At 45.4% G+C, this 21,210-nt stretch overlaps 1 protein-coding gene across 10 annotated transcripts in view; it reads right to left on the reverse strand.

Moving 5' to 3' along the window:
* Window positions 1-21,210, reverse strand: part of PER2 (period circadian regulator 2) — a 182,982-nt gene that overhangs the window by 118,482 nt on the left and 43,290 nt on the right. For 3 of the 10 annotated variants that reach the window (XM_075937507.1, XM_075937509.1, XM_075937504.1), the window contains exon 1: window positions 15,494-15,655. The exons of 1 other annotated variant lie outside the window; for it this stretch is intronic. The gene's annotated coding sequence lies outside the window, so the exon portion shown is untranslated. Of the gene's footprint in view, window positions 1-15,493; window positions 15,656-15,787; window positions 15,894-21,210 lie in introns of those variants that run through there. 6 more of the 10 variants (XM_075937510.1, XM_075937505.1, XM_075937501.1 and 3 more) reach the window with 6 other exon arrangements.

The following is a 21,210-nucleotide window of genomic DNA, read 5'->3' on the forward strand; positions in this document are numbered from 1 at the left end:
GCCAGCAGCCCTTGTCTGCAAGGAGTTCGGATTCCTACCCACCCCTCAACCCGGCATATGGGGCTGCTACTATGGACCAACCCCTGTCCTCAGAGGGCACAGCAACGGACAGAGGCTGCTTTGCCGCAGCCTCCCCTGATAGAGGCAGCAGCGCAGAGGTGGGAGGGGGGGAACCGACTTCTAAACCAGCTTCCCCCTCCCCTGTGCTGCCTCTGTAGGAGGCAGCATGAGGTAGGGGAGATCCACAGAACCGTCATGCACTGATCCACAGGAGGTCATTATTGTCTAGCACCATGGTCCCCAACACAGTGCCCGCGGGTGCCATGGCGCCCGCCGGGGCATTTACGTGCACCCGCGCCGGCGTTTTAAAACTACTCACATCCACCCCTGCTTAGAGCAGGGTCAGCAGCCTGGGGCCTGCGAGAGAGCCCAACACGGCGTTTTGGAGGCTCAAGCCCCACCCCCACCACAGCAGATAGCCCGCGCAGGCGCTTCAGCAGCCAGAGCAAACCTCCACGCTGGTCGGGTCCGGACGTGAGGCAGTAACAGCTCCCCCCACAGAAAACAGACATGGTGGGGCCCTTTGTGGTGCAGGAGCTGCGAGCCGGCAGGGGGAAGTCCCTCATTGCTGCTTCCGCCCCCCCCCCCCCACAAGCCCATTGGCCAGACCTGGACAATGGAAGCTGCAGGAGCCCACCAATCCCCAAGCACATGGCCAGGCAGCTGCTGTGGGAGAAACAGGAGAGCAGCACGTTTCGCTAGTAAGTGTCCGCCCCCCCCCCCCCCCAGGTACTCCCGCTTTGATATCTTCACCCACAGAACTCTCCTCCCAGACCCTGCACCCCAATCCCCTGCCCTGAGGCACAATCCAAACTTCTGGCCAGACCGCCCCCCCCCCCCCAACCTTCAAGTAAAATGTCTGGAATTTTCAGTTTCTCTCAGTTGGAAAGCCACTTGGGACATTCTTCCCCTGCCATGTGGAAGGGAGTGTGAGATTTAAAGGTGCCATGATTTTTGGGGGGGGGGGGGTGCTTTTTTTGCTCAACATTTGGACATCCCCCCTCTTTTATTAATGCAGAATTTTGTTTAAAATTGAATTACAATATAATTAAAATTAAAATTATCCAACTAAATTAAGTTTCTATCAAATTTACCCAATTCACGTTTAATATGAAAATAGCCTTCAATTTCACATTTGACGCCTTTTTTCTATTTTTTTCTCCAAAGGGGGGAGCCCTGTGAAATTGTGCTGCCTTGGCCCCGCAAAACTCTCATCTGCCCGTGACTGATACTGCTGTTTTATCGTGCTTTGCGATTTATTATTTTTATAACATTTTGCCCAAAATGAGTGGTTCAAATAAAAGACAATGTACATATTATTTCAACGCAGAGTGGAAAGAATCCTACTGTTTTATTGACAATAAAGGGAAATGTGTTTGCTTATTGTGTGATGGTACTATTGCAGCGCCGAAAAAACAATGTCGAACACCATTTTCAAACTAATCAGAGCTCTTTTGACATTAGCCATCCATTTAAATCTGAGTTGAGAAACAAGAAAATTAATCAACCCAAATCAAACCTATCTGCCCAGCAATCTGTTTTCACTAGACAAGGGGTAAAGTCTAAAAGTGCTACTATAAGACTCATAGACTTTAAAAGTCAGAAGGGACCATTATGATCATCTAGTCTGACCCCCTGGCACAGTGCAGGCCACAGAATCTCACCCACCCCTCCTAGAATAATCCTCTCAACTATATCTAAGGTATTGAAGCCTTCAAATACTTTGAAGGCCCCAAGATGCAGAGAATCCTCCAGCTGTGATCTGTGCCCCATGCTACAGAGGAAAGTGAAAAACTTCCAGGGCCCCTGCCAATCTACCCTGGAGAAAAATTCCTTCCCGACCCCAAATATGGTGATCAGCTACACCCTGAGCATGTGGACAAGACTCATCAGCCAGACACTCAGAAAGTTCTCTATAGTAACTCCTATCATCCCTCTATTGACCTATTTCCCACTGATAATGAATGGTCAATTAGTTACAAAGGTCATGTTATCTCATCAAACCATCCCCTTCATAAACCCATCTAGTTTATTCTTGAAACCAGATAGATCTTTTGCCCCCACTACTTCCCTCGGAAGGCCGTTCCAGAACCTCACTCCTCTAATGATTAGAAACCTTTGTCTAATCTTAAGTCTAAACTTCTTACTAGCCAGCTTATATCCATTTGTTCTTGTGTCCACATTGGTAGTAAACCTAAATAATTCCTCTTCCTCCCTGATATTTATCCCTCTAATATATTTAAAGAGTGCAATCATGTCCCCCCTCAGCCTTCTTTTGGTTAAGGTAAACAAGCCAAGCTCCTTGAGTCTCCTTTCATAAGACAGGTTTTCCATTCCTCGGATCATCCTAGTGGTCCTTCTTTGTACCTGTTCCAGTTTGAATTCATCCTTCTTAAACATGGGAGACCAGAACTGCACACAGTATTCCAAATGGGGTCTCACCAATGCCTTGTATAATGGCACTAACACTTCCTTATCCCTACTGGAAATACCTCGCCTAATACATCCCAAAACCCTATTAGCCTTTTTCACGGCCATGTCATAATGGCGGCTCATAGTCATCCTATAATCAACCAGGACGCCGAGGTCCTTCTCCTCCTCCGTTATTTCCAACTGATGTGTCCCCAGCTTATAACTAAAATTCTTGTTAACCCCTAAATGCATAACCTTACACTTCTCACTATTCAATTTCATTCTATTGCTATCACTCCAATTTACAAGATCATTCAGATCTTCCTGCATGATATCCCGATCCTTTTCTGAATTGGCAATAGCTCCCAACTTTCTGTCATCTGCAAATTTTATCAGTACACTTCCACTTTTGGTGCCAAGGTCAGCAATAAAAAGATTAAATAAAATTGGCCCCAAAACTGATCCCTGAGGAACTCCGCTAGTAACCTTCCTCCAACCTGACAGTTCACCTTTCAATATGACCCGCTGTAGTCTCCCCTTTAACTAGTTGCTTATCCACCTCTCAACTTTCATATTAATCCCTATCTTTTCCAAGTTAACCAATAATTCCCCATGTGTTACTGTATCAAATGCCTTACTAAAGTCAAGGTAGATTAGATCGACTGCATTTCCTTTATCTAAAAAAATCTGTTACTTTCTCAAAACAGGAGATCAGGTTGGTTTGGCACGATCTACCTTTTGTAAAACCATGTTGTAATTTGTCCCAATTGCTATTAGCATCAATGTCTCTAACTACTTTCTCCTTCAAAAATTTTTCCAAGATCTTACATACTACAGATGTCAAACTAACAGGCCTATAGTTACCCGGGTCGCTTTTATTCCCTTTCTTAAAAATAGGAACTATATTAGCAATTCGCCAGTCAAATGGTACAACCCCTGAGTTTAGAGATTTATTAAAAATTTTGCTAATGGACTTGCAAGTTCATGTGCCAGTTCCTTTAATATTCTTGGATGAAGATTATCTGGGCCCCCTGATTTACTCCCATTAAGCTGTTCAAGTTTGGCTTTTACCTCGGATATGGTAATATCTGTTTCCATATCCTTAGTCCCATTTGTTATGCTACCATTATCCCTAAACTCTTCATTAGCCTCATTAAAGACTGAAGCAAAGTGTTTGTTTAGATATTGGGCCATTCCTAGATTATCCTTAACTTCTACTCCATCCTTCGTAATTAGCCGTCCTACTTCTTCTTTTTTTGTTTGTATTTTTCCTATTTATATGGCTATAAAAACTTTTACTATTGGTTTTAATTTCCTTTGCAAGGTCCAACTCTACCGGACTTTTAGCCTCTCTCACTTTGTCCCTACATGCTCTAACCTCAATAAGGTAACTTTCTTTACTGATCCCTCCCATTTTCCACGCCTTATATGCTTTCTGCTTTTTCTTAATCACCTCTCTAAGGTACTTGCTCATCCAACTTGGTCTAACACACCTGCCTATAAATTTTTTCCCTTTTCTTGGGATACAGGCTTCTGACAGCTTCTGTAACTTTAACTTAAAATAATCCCAGGCCTCCTCCACCTCAAGATCCATAATTTCTTTAGTCCAATCAACTTCCCTAACTAATTTCCTTAATTGATTAAAGTTAGCCCTTTTTGAAATCAAAAACCCTAGTCTCAGATTTATTTGTTTATCCTTCCATTTAATTTGAACTGAATTAGCTCATGATCACTCGAGCCAAGGTTGTCCCCTACAACCATTTCATCTATGGAGGTCCTCGTTACTCACCTAAACCAAATCTAAAATAGCATCCCTCCTTGTTGGTTCAGCAACTACTTGATGAAGGAATTCATCAGCTATCACATCACATTTAGGAAAATCTGAGCCCTATTATTATTACTAGAACTTGTTCTCCAGTCTATATCTGGAAAGTTGAAATCTCCCATGATTACGCAGTTTCCATGAGTATTTACTTCATTAAAAACATTAAAGAGGTCTCTATCCATATCCAAATTGGATCCTGGTGGTCTATCCCCCCAAGCACTATCCCAGGGGAGGATCTGATAGTTTTCTTTCCCAATGTGATTTTTGCCCAAACAGACTCTGTCTTCTCCATTCCATCACTCTATTTCTTTACAATCTACCTCATCTTTGATATACAATGCGACTCCACCACCTTTACCCTTATTTCTGTCTTTCCTAAACAGCACGTACCCTTCAATACCTGTACTCCAGTCATGCCTAGTATTCCACCATGTTTCTGTTATTCCTATATCTGGTTTCACTTTCTGGACCAATAGCTCTAGTTCCTCCTTTTTGTTACCTAGGCTCCTTGCATTGGTGTACAAACATCTTAATTTTTGCTGTTTGGCCTCATTCACATTCTTTACCCCATTTGGCACAGACGTTGTACCTCCAATATGATCTATTAGACTAATATCCACCCTACCCTTCCTCATGTTCATTCTCCTACCCCCAGATCTAGCCTTTCTTTCTTCGTTTTCCTCCCTCTCAGTGTTAAAATCCAGCGTAGAGATTACCTGGACATCTCCCAACTGTCTCCCCCAAATTCCTAGTTTAAAGCTCTCTTAATCAGTTGAGCCAGCCTCCATCCTAGAAGTCTATTTCCCTCCCTACTTAGGTGAAGTCCATCCCGAGAGAACAGTCCTCTGTCCATAAATGCCTCCCAGTGACCATACATCCCAAAGCCCTCCTTATAGCACCACTGCCTAAGCCATCTATTGATCATCATAATCCTGTCACATCTTAGTTGCCCTTCTCTAGGAACAGGCAGAATCCCACTAAAGATCACCTGAGCCTCAATTTCCTTGAGCGTCCTCCCCAGCCTAGCATAGTCTCCCTTAATTCGTTCCAGCGAGAATCTAGCTATATCATTTGTTCCTACATGAAGGATGATCAATGGATTCGTTCATGCTCCCTTAATAATCCTCTTCAACCTCAGTTCCACATCCCGTATCTTAGCACCTGGCAGACAGCACACCCTTCTATTCTCTGGATCAGCTCTGGTTACAGGCCTATCTATTCTTCTCAATAAGGAGTCCCCAGTCACATAGACCTACCTTTTCCTAGTGACAGTGTGATTCTCTGGTCTATCTCTAGCTTCCTCTGGCTGCAAGTCCTTGCCATTCCTATTTACCCTTGTAATCCTCTTTAACTCATCCTGTATCCTCCTAATGCTCATTATTGGTGTTGTCTCCATTAAGTCTTCCCCTTTATCTATGGGACTAGCCACTCTTCTCCCTTACCCTTCCATCTTCATTATCTACCTGCTGTACCCCTTCTTCATTTTCCAGCTCCACATACCTGTTCTTGAGCTCTATTTTTCCTTCACTGACCCATCTTTTCCTCTGCCTGGTTCTCTGAGTCACATGCTTCCACTGTCCATTTTCTTCGCCCAGCAGTCCCCCCTCTGAGGCCCTTGATCCTGCTTCCATCTGCTTTTCTAAGCTTTCCCCTTCAGCCACGTCATGCCTTTGCTTCATCATCTGCTCAAACCCCCTTCTAAACTCGACCAGAGTTTCTACCTGCATCTCCAGTCCTTGGATCTTTTCTTCCATCAGCTCTATCAGGCGGCACTTCATGAAAACAAAACTCCTTTCAGGTACCCCCTCCAGAATCATGTACATACCACAGCTACCACATCCAATCATCCTCCTTGTGTTCTCTACTACTTGGCCCCTGGCCACGACTGCCTCTATGTTTTATCTACTTTCTCACCAAAATCCTATTAGTCTGGTGAACACAAAAACAAACCACAACACCGCCTCCACAGCAAAAACAAACCCCAAACACGTCCCAATATCCAAACTCCCTTTACAAACTCCCACTCAAACTCCCGTTTACAGCTCTGTTTGCTTGCTCCTGTGCCGCTGCAGCTATCTATGCCACTGCCTGACTAGAAGGCTACCTTTATAGGACCCCTAATCAAGGCTCAGCTTCTCTCCCAGCAATTTTGCTTTCTTTAAAATTGCTCATCTGCTTGCAAAGAAGAAAAAACCCTTTCAAGATGGTGAACTGTTGAAAAGAGCATTTTTGACTGATGCCGATTGCCTGTTTCAAGGATTTTCTAACAGGAATGAGATTTTGTCGGCAATACAAGACTTGCAGTTATCAGACAACAAAGTTACGAGGAGGATTCATGTAATTTCAAGCAACATGCAAACTCAGCTAAAGGATGACTTGGAAACATGTGACTGGTTTTCACTGCAGTTTGATGAGTCGACAAATAATATCGGATACAGCGCAGTGGCAGTTATGGTGAGGATGGTATTTAGTGACTTCACCGTAAAAGAAGAGTTACTAAAAGTATTGCCTATGAAAGGGCGAACAAAATGTGAGGACATCTATAATTTATTCAAATCATATGCAATATCAATTAGTATGCCACTACACAAGCAGTCTGCGATCATCACTAATGGGGCACCAGCAATGATGGGAGGCACCAATGGATTCATTGCACTCTGCAAGAAGAATTAATCCTTTCCGAAATCTATGTCTTATCATTGCATTATCCACCAAGAAGCTTTGTGCGTCAAAGTTCTTTCTTTTCAACATTTCATGAATGTCATTATTAAAATAATTAACTCTATTCGAGCGAAACCTTTGCAACACCAACTTTTTAAGGCCCTGTTGGAAGATGTTAATGATAAACAATCTGATCTTATCTTGCACGCAGAAGTACGATGGCTGAGCAAAGGTAAAGTTCTTGCACGTTTTTTAAGCTTACTTGAAGATATCAAAGAATTTCTGAAATCCACAAATCAGAACTTCGAACAACTAGAAGACTCCAGCTGGTTAATGGACTTGGCTTTTCTTGCTGACATCACTGACAAATAGAACATTTTAAATCTTGAGTTCCAAGGAAAAGACAAACATGTGGCTCAAATGATAGGTTCTGTAAAATCATTCAAAGCAAAACTGATCTTGTGGGTGTCACATTATCCACATTCAAACACTTCTGGAAGAATTTGAAAAGAGATTTCAACAGTTCACCATCATTGAGCCAGTAGTTGCCTTTCTTGTGAATCCTTTTACAAGCACTCTACATGCAGCTGGCTAGTAAGGAAAATGTGTAAGATTACACAAATCTACTAAATTTACTTTTTTCGGCAGATTATGTGTAAAGAGCTTTACTGTAGCCAGAAGAAAATGGGTAATTAAAAATGCTTAACATGCTGCAGGACTCCAGAAGGAGGGGAAAAAAAGCTAAAAAAAAAGAACAGAAACAGAAGAGGATATGAAAGAAAAAGCCTTAATTTTTGGGTCTTGACTTATGCCTACACTGGCACTTCTGTCGTCGTAACTTTTGTTACTCAAGTATGTGAAATAAAAAATAGCATCCCCATAAGCAATATAAGTTATATCAACAGAAACACCAGTGTGAACAGGAGATGCTCTCCTGACAACACAACTATTGCCACTCATTGGAGGTGGTTTAATTATGTCGATGGGAGAGTTCTCTCCAATTGGCATAGAGCAGCTACACAAGCAAGTTCACAGTGGCACAGCTGTATGGATACAACTATGCTGCTATAAACTTGCTCACTACCCAAGAATGTCAAAGAAAAGGTGATGAGAAACAGAAAAATAGAACGGGAAAAGAACCAGGGCAGATATAGAAATGACACTCAACACCACAGAACCCTTAGTAACCACTACAGAAATCTTGGTAACCTACAAACATTCTGAAAGGACTTACATAACTCAGAATCGAAACTTGGGCGCACAAAACTTAGTAATACATAAACAGGTGTTTTGTTACTCTTATCGTAATTGCTAGGTAACCAAGCATTTCCGGAAAAAGAGGCTTGTGCCCAGTATTACACAATGCATTAAAAAGAACATGCTGTTCCCTTTTAAAATAGGCCATTTATGAGCATTGTAAAACCACTGTCAATTCAGATCAATTGACAAAAGGAGCTTCAAAAAAAAAAAAAAAAGCACAAAAACCCTTCTTAAACTGCTAAAATATTATTTAAGGAATATGGGGGAAAATATATATAATTTCTTTTAAGCCTAGGCAATCAGGGATTAATGTTTTTGCTTAAGTTTTCCTCTGGATGATATAAATCAATATAAAAAGATGAGGTTCCCAGACAGACTTGGTCGAAAATTAGTTGATCCTAAAAATTCAAATACTTAAGTTTTTAATTAGTACAGCCCAAAAAAGCCCTGTCAGGATTTGCAAATAAGTGGCATTATGGAGATGCATTAACACAGTACAATATTGCAGCAATACAAAGGGGACAAGGACAGTTTTTCAGTCTGGAAATAAATTCTCCTACATTGAGTAGTTCACTAAATATATTTATTTTTATTTCAACTAGAAGCCTTTCAGATATAAAGATACCACTAAAAAATAGCAATAGTAAAAGACATTTTTCTATAGCAAGGAATCCAGTCTACAACACCAGTTCCACTATATTTGATCCAACAAAAAACTCTGAGACACATCTCAAGTAAGTCTGATGTCATAGAATATATTCAATTTCACAACAGAAATGCTTAATTCAGTATTGATCACAAATTTTCCTTCCAAGATTTTAAGACAGAAATGTTTCCATCTAAATATTCATAAATACTCAACAATTCCAAATGTTGCTGTAACCTGCAGTGGTGTTCAGTCCTGCAACATTATAATCTCGAGATTTTATATATATTTAAATATACTGCAGCATTTGGGTGGCACAGTTTACTTTTACTGAAAGTAAACTGTGGTTTCTAGTTCATTTCAGTCTTTGTTTTCTTGCAGATAAAAATATTTCTAGACCTATGGAGAAAATAGTGGTCTGATTTTTTTTAAAGACTATTTCACAAGTTTCAGAAGAGACATCAACTATTAATAAATAATGGATAGTACATTTGTTTAAAAAGGTTAATAAATACTTAGCTCTTTAGTACTTCCAGAATTTTCTTTAATATATGCTGCTTGCATAGTTATAAGCATAGGAATGTTTTTTAAACAATGGTAATCCACACAAACTGCTTCAAGTACTGTGTGTTAGTGGCTCACTTGACATATTGCAAAATAATGGTGGCAAAAAAAATTATACACTACCAGCAGTTCTATTTTAAACTAGTACATAATGTTCCTGTGAGGTTCACCTGCTCTACAATTGCACCTGGGATTAAGGGCCTGATAAAACAGCATAAGAAAGTCAGGTTGTTAGCCATACTCCATGGGTGACCAAGCTTGCTGAGCCTGAGAGCCACATATAACAATCTTCAGATGTTCTGCCCTGTGAAGCATGCCTGTTGAGGCACAGGGTTTCAGCCCCACTCCTGCTGAAGCCCTGGCAGATGAAGCTATGAGCCTGCCCTCCCCACTGCAAAGAAACCAGAAGCAAAATACTGCAAGGGAGTGGGGGGAGGAGAAAGCTGTCACATAAGGACCATCTGCCCACTGGCTCCGCTCAGTCACATGGTGCCACGAAGGAGAGGCAGCAGCAAATAGCTATGAATTGCAGGTAGGGGCTGCTGAGGGTAAGAAGGTCTGGGGAGGACATGCATGACTCAGGCTATTGGGGAGGGAACCTTTAAATTGTGCCCCCCTCTTTCAGCAGGCACCAGTTGTCCCTAACCCCACCATCCCATGCCAAAGCTGATTTTAGAATAATTGTTCTAATTTTTCTTTTTATTTTCTTTCCTTTCATTTCTGGGGGAATTCTGTACTTCTGACCAATGCAGAATTGTGCAGAAGTTAACATGTGCGCAGAATTTCTTTCCCAACAGAAACTGGCTACAGTACTTCTGGCCATCACTAGCAGCTGCAGACCCTGCAGAGCTCAGTTTGCACATAGAAGATATAGTCAGGAACACCTACAGACTATGCTCCCTGCTCCAGACACAAATTCCTGTGAAGGAATCCCACTGAAGGAGAGAATTAAATATCAAAATAATTGGTGTTTCTCAAAATAAAGGGTTATTTTGAGAAATAACATTTGCATAATTTTAAAACAAAGTGTGCAGAACTTTGTGATGCTGAATGCCCCTAGGAGTATACTTTATTTCTATATGAAAGGTCCATTCTGACAACAGGGAAACACTAAAGCAGTCAAATGAGCAACAGAAACACTTTTTCTCTCCACTTTCAATTATGGTAATCTTGAAACAATAGCAGGAGAAAGAATCAGAAATGTGGTACAGGCAGCCCCCGGGTTACATGGATCCGACTTACATTGGATCCCTACTTACAAACGGGGTGAGGCAACCCCACACTAGCTGCTTCCCCCCAGCAGACCAGGGAGACGCAGAGCGGCTTTTCTCACCAGACACCTCAGCTTGAGAATAAAGGACTGAGGGAAGTGAGGTGTGGGAGAATAAAACTGAGCTCTTGAGAAATGTTTGGCTAGAGTTTCCCCTACAATATGTACCAGTTCCGACTTACATACAAATTCAACTTAAGAACAAACCTACAGTCCCTATCTTGTACGTAACCCGGGGACTGCCTGTATTTTAATTTATGTTTACTTTAAATAAACCTTCCATTTTATTAAAATTAGAAAAAAATATATGTTCTATTTCCCTATGTTACCTACTAAACAATAATATTACAGGCAGTCCCCGACTTACGCGGATCCAACTTATGTCGGATCCGCACTTACAAATGGGGCTTTTCTTGCCCCGGAGCTCGCGGGCTGCGGGACCGCCCAGAGTGCAGCGGTCCCGCCACCGCGTCCTCCGGGGCAAGAAAAGCTGCTCCGGGTCTCCCTGGTATGCTGGGGGGGACTCCCCAGCACAGCAGGGAGACCCAAGCAAAGCCGCACAGGCAGCAGGACCCCACTGCCCGTGCGGCTTTGCTCCTTTGCCCCGGAGCAAAGCCGCACAGGCGGCGGGGTCCCCCACCTCTGCGGCTTTGCTCCTGTCTCCCTGCTGTGCTGGGGGGGAGTCCCCCCCAGCACAGCAGGGAGACCCGAGCAAAGCTGCACAGGGGGCGGGACCCGCTGCAAAGGAGCAAAGCCGCACGGGCAGCGGGGTCCCGCCGCCTGTGCGGCTTTGCTTGGGTCTCCCTGCTGTGCTGGGGGGGGACTCCCCCCAGCACAGCAGGGAGACAGGAGCAAAGCCGTACAGGCGGTGGGACCTCTGCGCCTCCACGGCTTTTCTCGGGTCTCCCTGGTCTGCTGGGGGGGGGAGGGGGCGCAGCTAGTGCGCCCCCCCCCCCCCCAGCAGACCAGGCTTTTGTTGCGGGACGCCTGGGGTAGAGCAGCTGGGGTGCTGCCGGGTTGGTCCTGCGGGGACCTACCCAGCAGTGCCCCAGCTGTTCTGTCCCAGGAGTCCAGATTCAGCCACTGTTGAAACTGATCAGCGGCTGATTCCAGGAAGCAAGGGGCAGAGCAACTCTGCCTAGGGCTTCCTGTAGTCAGCTGCTGATCAGTTTCAGCAGGGGCTGAATCTGGAGCCAGTTCCGACTTGCATACAAATTCAACTTAAGAACAAACCTATAGTACCTGTCTTGTACGTAACCCGGGGACTGCCTGTAGTATGATACAAAGTTTATGAATATTTCTAATGTAAAATAAAAAACCATCTGAATATGTAAGATCGTGTAGCTTAGAACTTTACATTTCTATTCCAGAAAAGTCACTTTGCACCTGTCTTAAATTAATTAAAAATATATTCCTTTAAAATCCTGCTGCGCTAGTCTCTAAACTAGAAACAATTATGAAAGTCACAAATAATCTGCTTTAGCTTCCACAACAGGGACATAAAAGGTTAACCTGTAGACTGGTAAGCCTTACCCTTAATGGGACTAAGCATCTTGCCAGTCCCATCTAGGAGTTATTTGAATTATGTGGTTGAGATTCAGCTAGGGGCAAGGGCTGGAGCAGTTCTCCACTCACTCTGGACTTCAGCCCCATAGGGCACATCACAGGTAAGGGCTGCTCCAGCTACCTGGCCAGAGTATCCCCTGTCCATGGCAGGCCCGACCCAGCCCCACTGGCTGCAGGTTACATGCTATGGCTCCCCAGGAGTGGGTCAGCAGAGGCTGGCGGCCCACTCCTGGAGAGCTGGCTGCATAGCACGCTGCCAGCTCTGCTCCCAGGGTGGAGGCTTTACTGTGGGCTCTGCAGTATAAAGCTAAACTTTGTACAGACTGAACCTCTCTCATCCAGGACTCTCTGGTCCAGCAGGACCACGGATGTTGCTAGACCAGAAAGCTCCAGCCACAGAGGATGAGAGTGGTTGGTAGCAGAGTCCGTTTGGTCAGAGACAACCTGCAGGGGCAGTGACCTGGAAGTGGAGAGCCCTGGGAGCGGCTCCTGCCCAGCTGCTTCCAGGTTTTTGGGGAACCCTGGGAGGAGCTGCTGTCACCACTGTGCACGAAGGGCTAAAAACCCTGGGAGCAGTTACCACCCTGCGCAGGTCTGGGAGCAGCAGACCCAGGCAGGTGAGCCAGAGGTGGTCAGGTCTCAGGGCAGTTGTCAAGAAGAGAGCCGCGGGACTTCTAACCTCCCCTGGTCCAGTAAATTCCCTTGTTAGGGACCACTCCTAGAATCACAGAGCTGGAAGAGACCTCAGGAGGTCATCAAGTCCAGCCCCATGCCCAAGGGTGTCTGACAAGGGAGGTTCAACCTGTACTGTAGAGTCCGCAGCATATTTAACTATGTTACCTTGTTAAACAATTTTTTACATCCCTGGTCCACCAAAGAAGGCACCATAAAACCATCTTTTAGATATCATGTTATAGGCAAGACCACGTAACAAAATTCCCTCAAGTGGTAATTTATTCAGTGTATTATTAAAAATGAATTATTAAAAGAAATACGTACCAGTTTTGTCCACAGTTACATTAATGGTTTTACAAAATGTACATGCATGTAAAGTAAGTTGGAATATAAAATCTCATTTAACTGGTTAAATGCAGTGCTGTCACTATGTTTAATGGATAAAAGGCGGTGTGGGAGGGAGGCCCCTCCATGGGGGGCTAGAGTGCCCCTCCCCTCCGCTTACTGGGGCTGAACTAGAGTGGCCCTCACCAAAGGAAGGGGCAGCTCCAGTGCAGCCACAGCTCCCGGCTGCCCCTGCAGGCCCCTGTGCAGCTGGGAGCCAGCAGCCCTGTGCGTGGGGCCATCAGGCTGCTCCCAGGAGTACCAGATAACCATTAACTGACTACCTGTTAACATACATAAAGGTAAGTAATAGCATCCTATAGCTTTTACACAGAGGCTACGTCCAGACTGGCATGATTTTCCAGAAATGCTTTTAACGGAAAAGTTTTCCGTTAAAAGCATTTTTGGGAAAGAGCGTCTAGATTGGCACAGATGCTTTTCCGCAAAAGCACGTTTTGCGGAAAAGCGTCCATGGCCAATCTAGACACGCTTTTCCGCAAAAAAGCTCCCATCGCCATTTTCGCGGAAAACAAATCTCAGCTGTCTACACTGGCCCTTTTGAGCAAAAGTTTTGCGCAAAAAGGACTTTTGCCCGAACAGGAACAGTGTAGTATAGCCACAAAAAGCCCTGATTTCTTACAGTAGGAAGTCAGTGCTTTTGCGGAAATTCAAGCAGCCAGTGTAGACTGATTTTCCAGAAAAACTGGCCAGTCTAGACACAGCCAGAGTGTGCTAACATGCATAAAAGCAGCAAAGACTAAACATCTTGCCTGCCTCATCTAGGAGTTATTTAAATTACATAGTTTAGATTTAGCTAGCCAGTACAATTGTATTTGCATGCACATAAAGAAGATTTTGCAATGTTACAGTCTGACCTTAGAGTTTGCCTTCTGAAAATATATCTATCACTTATGTAAGTGTTATGCTTGTTTAAAAGTATTCCATGGTCAGCAACATACAACTCTGCTACAATATTGTACAATGCTCCCATTGGAAAAGCAGAATACAGTACGCTTAACAGAATACAGCAGAGATTAACGAAAGACAGCAATAGCTAGATTATAAGGTCATATCTACCATCAGTTTAAGTGCAAGTGAAGTCCTAAATGTGATTAACTTCTTGCCTATCATCCTATCTCTTAACAACAGACTGGAAGGATTAAAACAACAGTCTAGCTTGGCTTTCACTGCACGGGAACGGTCTGAGCTTCACTGCAGTCCCAGGGCCACTACTTTCCACTCCCTATGGAAGAGGAACTAGATGAGAGCCATAAATCACAGGGAAACAGACACGCAAAACATACACTCCGGCTACATCTACATTGGCAAGATTTTGCGCAAAATAGCTATGAATTGCAGGTAGGGGCCTGTCTACACGGGCCGCAAGTTCTTGTACAAGAACACTGACGTTCTAATGTGTGAAATCAGCACTTCTTGCGCAAGAACTATGACGCTGCCACTCAGGAATAAGCCCTCTTGCGCAACTGTTCTTGCGCAAGAGGCCAGTGTAGACAGGCAACATGAATTTCTTGGGTAAGAAAGCCCAGTGGCTAAAATGGCCATCAGAGCTTTCTTGCGCAAGAGAGCGTCTACACTGGCACAGATGCTTATGCGCAAAAGCACATCTTTTGTGCAAAAGCATATGCCAGTGTAGACGCTCTCTTGCACAAATACTTTAACGCAAAAACTCTTGCGTTAGAAGTATTGGGGCAAAATCTTGCCAAGTAGATGTAGCCTCCCAGTATAGACAACACACACATCTCTACCTCCCTAACACTGCTATAGCCCACCCACTGCAAACACCCTACTCCTACCCTCAAGCAGCAGCCACCACCCAGCTGTCTCCCACTCCTCTCAGTCACCAAGCTCCTGCTCCCATAACCGCTCTGACCCAGCCCCCGGGCGCCCCCGCTTCCATAACCGCCCTGGGCCACCCCACCCCGTACCCCCACTCACTCACTCAACCAGCCCTCCTCGCGCACCCGCCTTCAAACAGGGCAGGGGGCTCCGGGTCCGTGCGGCAGCAGATCCCACGCCACGCCACGTCTCCCTCGCTCGCCCGCCCGCCCGCCACACCGCCTCCCCGCCGGCGCAGCCCGCCTGACCCCCGGGCACAGGCCCCCTCAGTTACATAACAGGGAGGAAGGAGCCGCCGCTCCCACTCACTCACCAAGCGCCCAGACTCCTCACAACGCCACTGACCCAGTTCAGCACCGACTTCAGACACTCAGAAACGTGACTATACTCAGCAAAGCCACCTCCCCGCGCCGCCCATTGGCCAGCGAAGCACCGACTGTGCACGCGACAGGGAGCACTCGCAGTCCCATTGGCTCCTGCAGAAATCGCTCATTTTACATAAGCCTCACGTGTGACACCATGTTTCCAGAAGCGGCCTCAGCCGTTTGGCTTGCAAACAGCCCTCCCCATTCCGGACCAGTCTGCCGCAGCCGGCCAAAATACTCACCCAACGGCTGACTAGGGCAGCGACCGCATCCCGCGACCTGTCTTCCCACCTGAAACTGTGGCTGACGTCAGCAGGAGCCGCGGGCAGACGCACGGAGTCAATCCGTGTCAGAAGGGGCGGGGCTCCGCATGGCCAGTGACTTGCCTATTAAGTGACTTAATCACCTGCATTCTGCTACAAAGACCTTTTACATCTGCACTTGAAAGAGAATCCTCTGAACTGTCATTCATGTTAAAATTTGACACTCTCCGGGAAGGAATGAACAAATACGCAAACTATCTTACCCATTACCAAGATAGCTTCCCCAATTATCACCTCTAATAGCATTAGCTCACAGACGTCCCATTCTCCCCACCTCTAATATCATCAATTCACAGACACTTACCTTCCTTCCCCCCCCCCCCCCCCCCCCCCCCCCCCCCCCGCATCCCCTCCTGTTCTGAAATGTGATTTGTCCTTTTCATATGTGTTCTTTTTTTTTAATTGTATCCTTTGGTATATATGGTTGTGACTATTTTCTTCCACTATTTGATCTGAGGAAGTGGGTCTGGCCCACAAAAGCTCATCATCTAATAAACCATCTTGTTAGTCTTTAAAGTGCTACATAGTCCTGCATTTTGCTCCACTACCCAAGTAATTAAAGAAAATACCGAATTCCATGTACACACAAAAGAGAGCCAAAAGGATCCTACTGCATTTCCCCTAGTTTTTCTTAACTACTTGTAATACTGTTTTAACCAGTTTTTGCATTCATCTTATAATAATTTCATTTAGATCACATATCTGTAGTTTGCTATGAGCAGGGGCGGCCCTAGAGTAGCTGCCAGCAACTGGGGCCCTAGGCGAACCATGCAATCAGCACCTCCACCCCCCCCACCCCCACCCCCACCCCAAGGGCAGATATAGGCTGAGGTTTTTGGTTCTCTGGCTAGGGATGAAGATCTGTGGCTGGGGATAGGGGACAGGGGAGAGGGAACAGGGTGCCAGTGGGGGGAGAGAGTCCCCTGCACCCACCTCCTCACAGGATTCCCCCACCCCGAGGAAAGCCAGCACACGTCTCTCCCGGGGTCGATCTCTCCTCACGTGGCGTGGGAAAACCCCTGTGCGCCTCCTCCCTTGGGGCTGACCCGCTCTTCCCACGGCCAGAGAACTCCCATACGTGCCTCTCCCGGGGCCAACCCTACCTCCAGCGGTGCAGGGGAAGACAGTGCGTGCCTCCCCCGGGGCAGACTCCTCTCCTCCCGTGGCACAGGGAAACCCCCCATGCGCCTCCTCCCCTGCGGCCCCCATGCACTGCTTCCTCTGGGGCCAACTCCCCACACTCCTCCTCCGGGGCTGACTCCTCCTGCGGCGAAGGGAGCCGCCGCACTCCTCCTCTGGGGCCGAAGCTAGGTGTTAGGGGAAGGAGAAGGGGAAGTGGCAGGGAATTTGGCGCACCATTTAACTTGGCGCCCTAGGCAGCTGCCAAGTTTGCCTATAGGCATAGGCCGCCCCTGGCTATGAGAATGTAATGTAAAACAGCCTTATTAAAATCCAGTGAATGTGGAAAAACTACATGGTTTAACTAGTACAGCTTTTAAATACAGCCTTGCACGGATACAAAATTTGTGGCCACATCTACGAGCAGGCCTGACCCATACTGCTACCCTGTAATGAGCCTGGAACAGCAACGTAGCCACCCAATGACCTGGAAGGGGAAGCACCCTCTATGATCCCTTGGTGGGCAGGTCCAGCCACACCTGGCCCTGCCCACAGGAAGCTGGAGGGCAGGTCTGGGACTATAAGAGCCATGGGTTCAGCCAGAATCAGGCAGCTAAGTTGAGGCTTGGCCTCAGTTCCTGTAGTGAAGGCTTTGGCTGTACTGCTCCTGGCCAGAAAGCTGGGTTGGGCTGCTTGGACTTCCTGCCAACCCCTGAGCCTTGGCCTGGCCTGGCCTGCTGAGACACTGGCTACTACCTGAATCCACACTGACCCTGCTGGGTCCCTTGCTGGGCACCAATGATTGGGCTAGCCCAACTGGAGCCCTGCCTCAACCAGAGTCTGTGGATACCCTACCAGCCTCTCTATTGCCTGAGGACCCACTGGAGCATTGCCAGAATCAGGTAGGCTATTGGGGGCTGGAAAGCAGCCCAGGGATAGTTGACTTTGGTGTGGCTGAGGACATGGAGATCAGGTGGGCAGTGTATTGCAGCCTGGACCTATGCTGACCCTTAATCTTGTCGGTGTGTAACAGCCTGGATCCCTGCTGACCTAGAGGCTGCAAGGCTGCCACTATCAGAGCCCTGGGCTGGGACATGGTGGAGTAGGGAGGGCCTGTGTGGTCCCCCTGCCACTCCTTCCTTTGGGTGATAGGGGAAAGGCCTTATTTTCCGCAAGATCCTGTCTAGACTGGCGCTTTTCTCTGGCAAAACCCTGAGCCGGAAAAAAGTGGCAGCCATGTTCATGCAAATGCAGCGGGGGATATTTAAATCCCCCATGGAATTTGCAATTCTGAAGTGTTTCATTAGCATCCCTTTTCCGGAAAGGGGTGCCAATGTAGACACAGCCCATGAGTGTATAAGTTGTTACCTTTCAATATAGTCATTATGCTTGCAACAGGAAGATTGTGGTAATGATGACAGCTTTCTCTTTTCTGTTTTTATTAACCTGGTATTGGTTAATTGTGTCTGGCTTTTACTTTAAGGGTGAGATTTCCTAAGTGATTTCTCCCCTGATTTCTTTATCACTTGAGTGGTGGCAGCAAAGGATTTTATTCCCAAAATCTAGATTGTTAGATTTTGGGGGGAAGTTTTATACCAAAGCCTGGTAGATAAGGTTTTGGGGTATTTGCTGGCCCCCACTTCTGCATTTATTGTGCTGGAGTGGGGACGGAGCCATAACACATCTCAATAGTCCCCCAACCATCCTAGGCCCCACAGCATCCCCCTCATGTACGTAGTCCAGACAGCCATCACAAACTGTCCTATGAATGGGACAGTTCTACCTAAATCAGGATTACTCAACATGCAGCCCATGGCCTCTTTAGGTTTACGCGGGGCTCAGCACGTGGCCTGCGGGTGGGATCCTTTGAACATGGCCTCCACTGGGAACATGCTCCACAACAGTGAGGCATGTCCCAGGTAGAGTGAGCGCTGAAAGATGCAAGCAGATGGTTTAGCTGGAATAAACAGGTACAGGGTGTTGGCATTCCTAGCCTGAGGGAGGAGGTGCTGGGAACATTGTGGGAAGTGCTTTGTATTCATGCACATCAGTGCAAAAGACGCTATTTGCATATATATACATATACATACAACCACACTTAAGTTGCAGCCCTTGGCATGTGCTGTGAGTATCATTGTGGCCCCTGGAGCTTCCAAAGTTGAGTAGCCCTGGCCTAGGCTTACACACCTTTCAACATGAGATGGGAATGACTTAACCTACTTTTTTTTTTTTTTTTTATTTTAGTGTCTCCCTTCTGCTAGCTTAGGAGGTTCTCTTCCTAATGGATCACAGCCTAAGATAACAGGCATCTATACAATAAATATCTTAGGATTTGTGGATCACAAGGATGTTAGGCATCTAAGTTCCTATAATCATCCATAGATGGATGTGGGCACTGGATAGCTCAGGATCTCTCTCTTGCCCAATGGCTCTATGAATAAATACTTGAAAGCTCATCTAGTCTAGACATGTATATTGTCCATGTTCACTTCTGTACAAGCCTGATCATCCTCTGAATGAAACCTGAATCTTCACTAGCTTGTAAAATTATTTACATACCAAAGCTTTCCTGCCAGGTATGTGGCATGGCTCCTGCCCTGATGTGTGGGGGTATGGCAGACAGAGCTTACCTAAGACTACCACTGGGCCAAGGGATTGCGGCAGGCTGAATATGGTGACTTGGCAGGCTGGATGTGCAGGGATATGATATCCGATTTTGGTGGGGATGGATGGAGCAGCTTTAACCATGACTTCATTCCAGAGACTACTTAGGCACGTGAAAACGCCTGTGTTTTTTGCAGGTGATAACTTAGAATTGAACTGACAAACAGTGTTTCTCATTCTTATATACAGAAAAAAATAACATACCAATTAAAGCCATATTTTAAGTTTATCTGTAAATTTAGAACAGTCAGCAGCAAGATATTTTCAATCCCATATCTTGGTGTCAGTTTTGGAGCCTTAACCAACTTTGATACTCTGTACATCAGAGCTATTCAACTTTGGAAGACCTGGGGACCACAGTGATACACTCAACACATTCCAAGGGCCACAACCAAAGTGTGGTTGCATATACATGCAAATAGTGTAAAAAGCTGATGGGCATGAATACAAAGATTAAGGCAAGACTAGACAACGTACAGGTCCCATTTAAGTCCATTCTGCTGATATTAATAAAATGCAATATTTACCCGATTTCCACCCATATGGCAGCACTTTAATGAGCAAGGAGAGTCCAGGAATGTAGCTAATAAAACACATCAGCAAAAGACCATAATATTGACTACTCTTTTGTTTTGGCTTCACAATTTTAACAAATCAAACTGCCAATACAGTTCTGGAATTTGATTGTACTTACACTCCAGTAATGTGAAAATTGTGTGCTCCAACTTTTTACCAGCCATTTCACATCAGGCTTGTATTCCATTGTAGCAGCATGGAACAATTTCTTGCCATTTCAACCAGAAAGGACACTGTCTCCACGACTTAATTACCTGCATCCTGCTTCAGAAGCCTTTTAAATCTGCACTTAAAAGGGAATCCTCTGAACTGTCATTCATGCTAAAATTCGACACTCTACACGGGGGGGCTCAACAAAGACTCTAGCTATCTTACCCATTACAAAGATAGCTTCCCCAATTACCACCTCTAATACCACTAGCTCACAGACACTTACCTTCTTCCCCCCCCCCCCCCCCATCTCCCTTCTGTTCTGAAATTTGATTTGTCCTTTTCATGTGTTCATTTTTTTAAAATTGTATTCTTTGGTATGTATGGTTGTTACTATTTTCTTCCTCTATTTGATCTGAGGAAGTAGGTCTGGCCCACGAAAGCTCATCATCTAATAAACCATCTTGTTGGTCTTTAAAGTGCTACATAGTCCTGTATTTTGTTTCTTCAAATGTGGCCCTCAACACCAAATCTCACTGCTGAAGGTGAGATTGCCTTTACCTCAACTGAAAATGGATTTTCAGTAAATTCAAGAACTGTCTTCAGGGATTTGACATCTAGAAATGAGAATAAAATTCGGTTTTAGCTCTGAGACGTACACCATTAAAAAAATCAAAGATGCACTTTCTCATCTGTGTCACTTGCAAGTTAAGTCTTTATCACAAAGATGATCTGCAGAAAGGGCAAGTTTTGTTTCAAATGCAGAAACATCATACATCAAAGAAGGCAGGTTTTTTCTTTGCCTTGAAGTTTAAGATTGCATTTAAGTGCAT

This window comes from Pelodiscus sinensis, chromosome 10, assembly GCF_049634645.1.
Source record: "Pelodiscus sinensis isolate JC-2024 chromosome 10, ASM4963464v1, whole genome shotgun sequence".
Classification (NCBI taxonomy): domain Eukaryota; kingdom Metazoa; phylum Chordata; order Testudines; family Trionychidae; genus Pelodiscus; species Pelodiscus sinensis.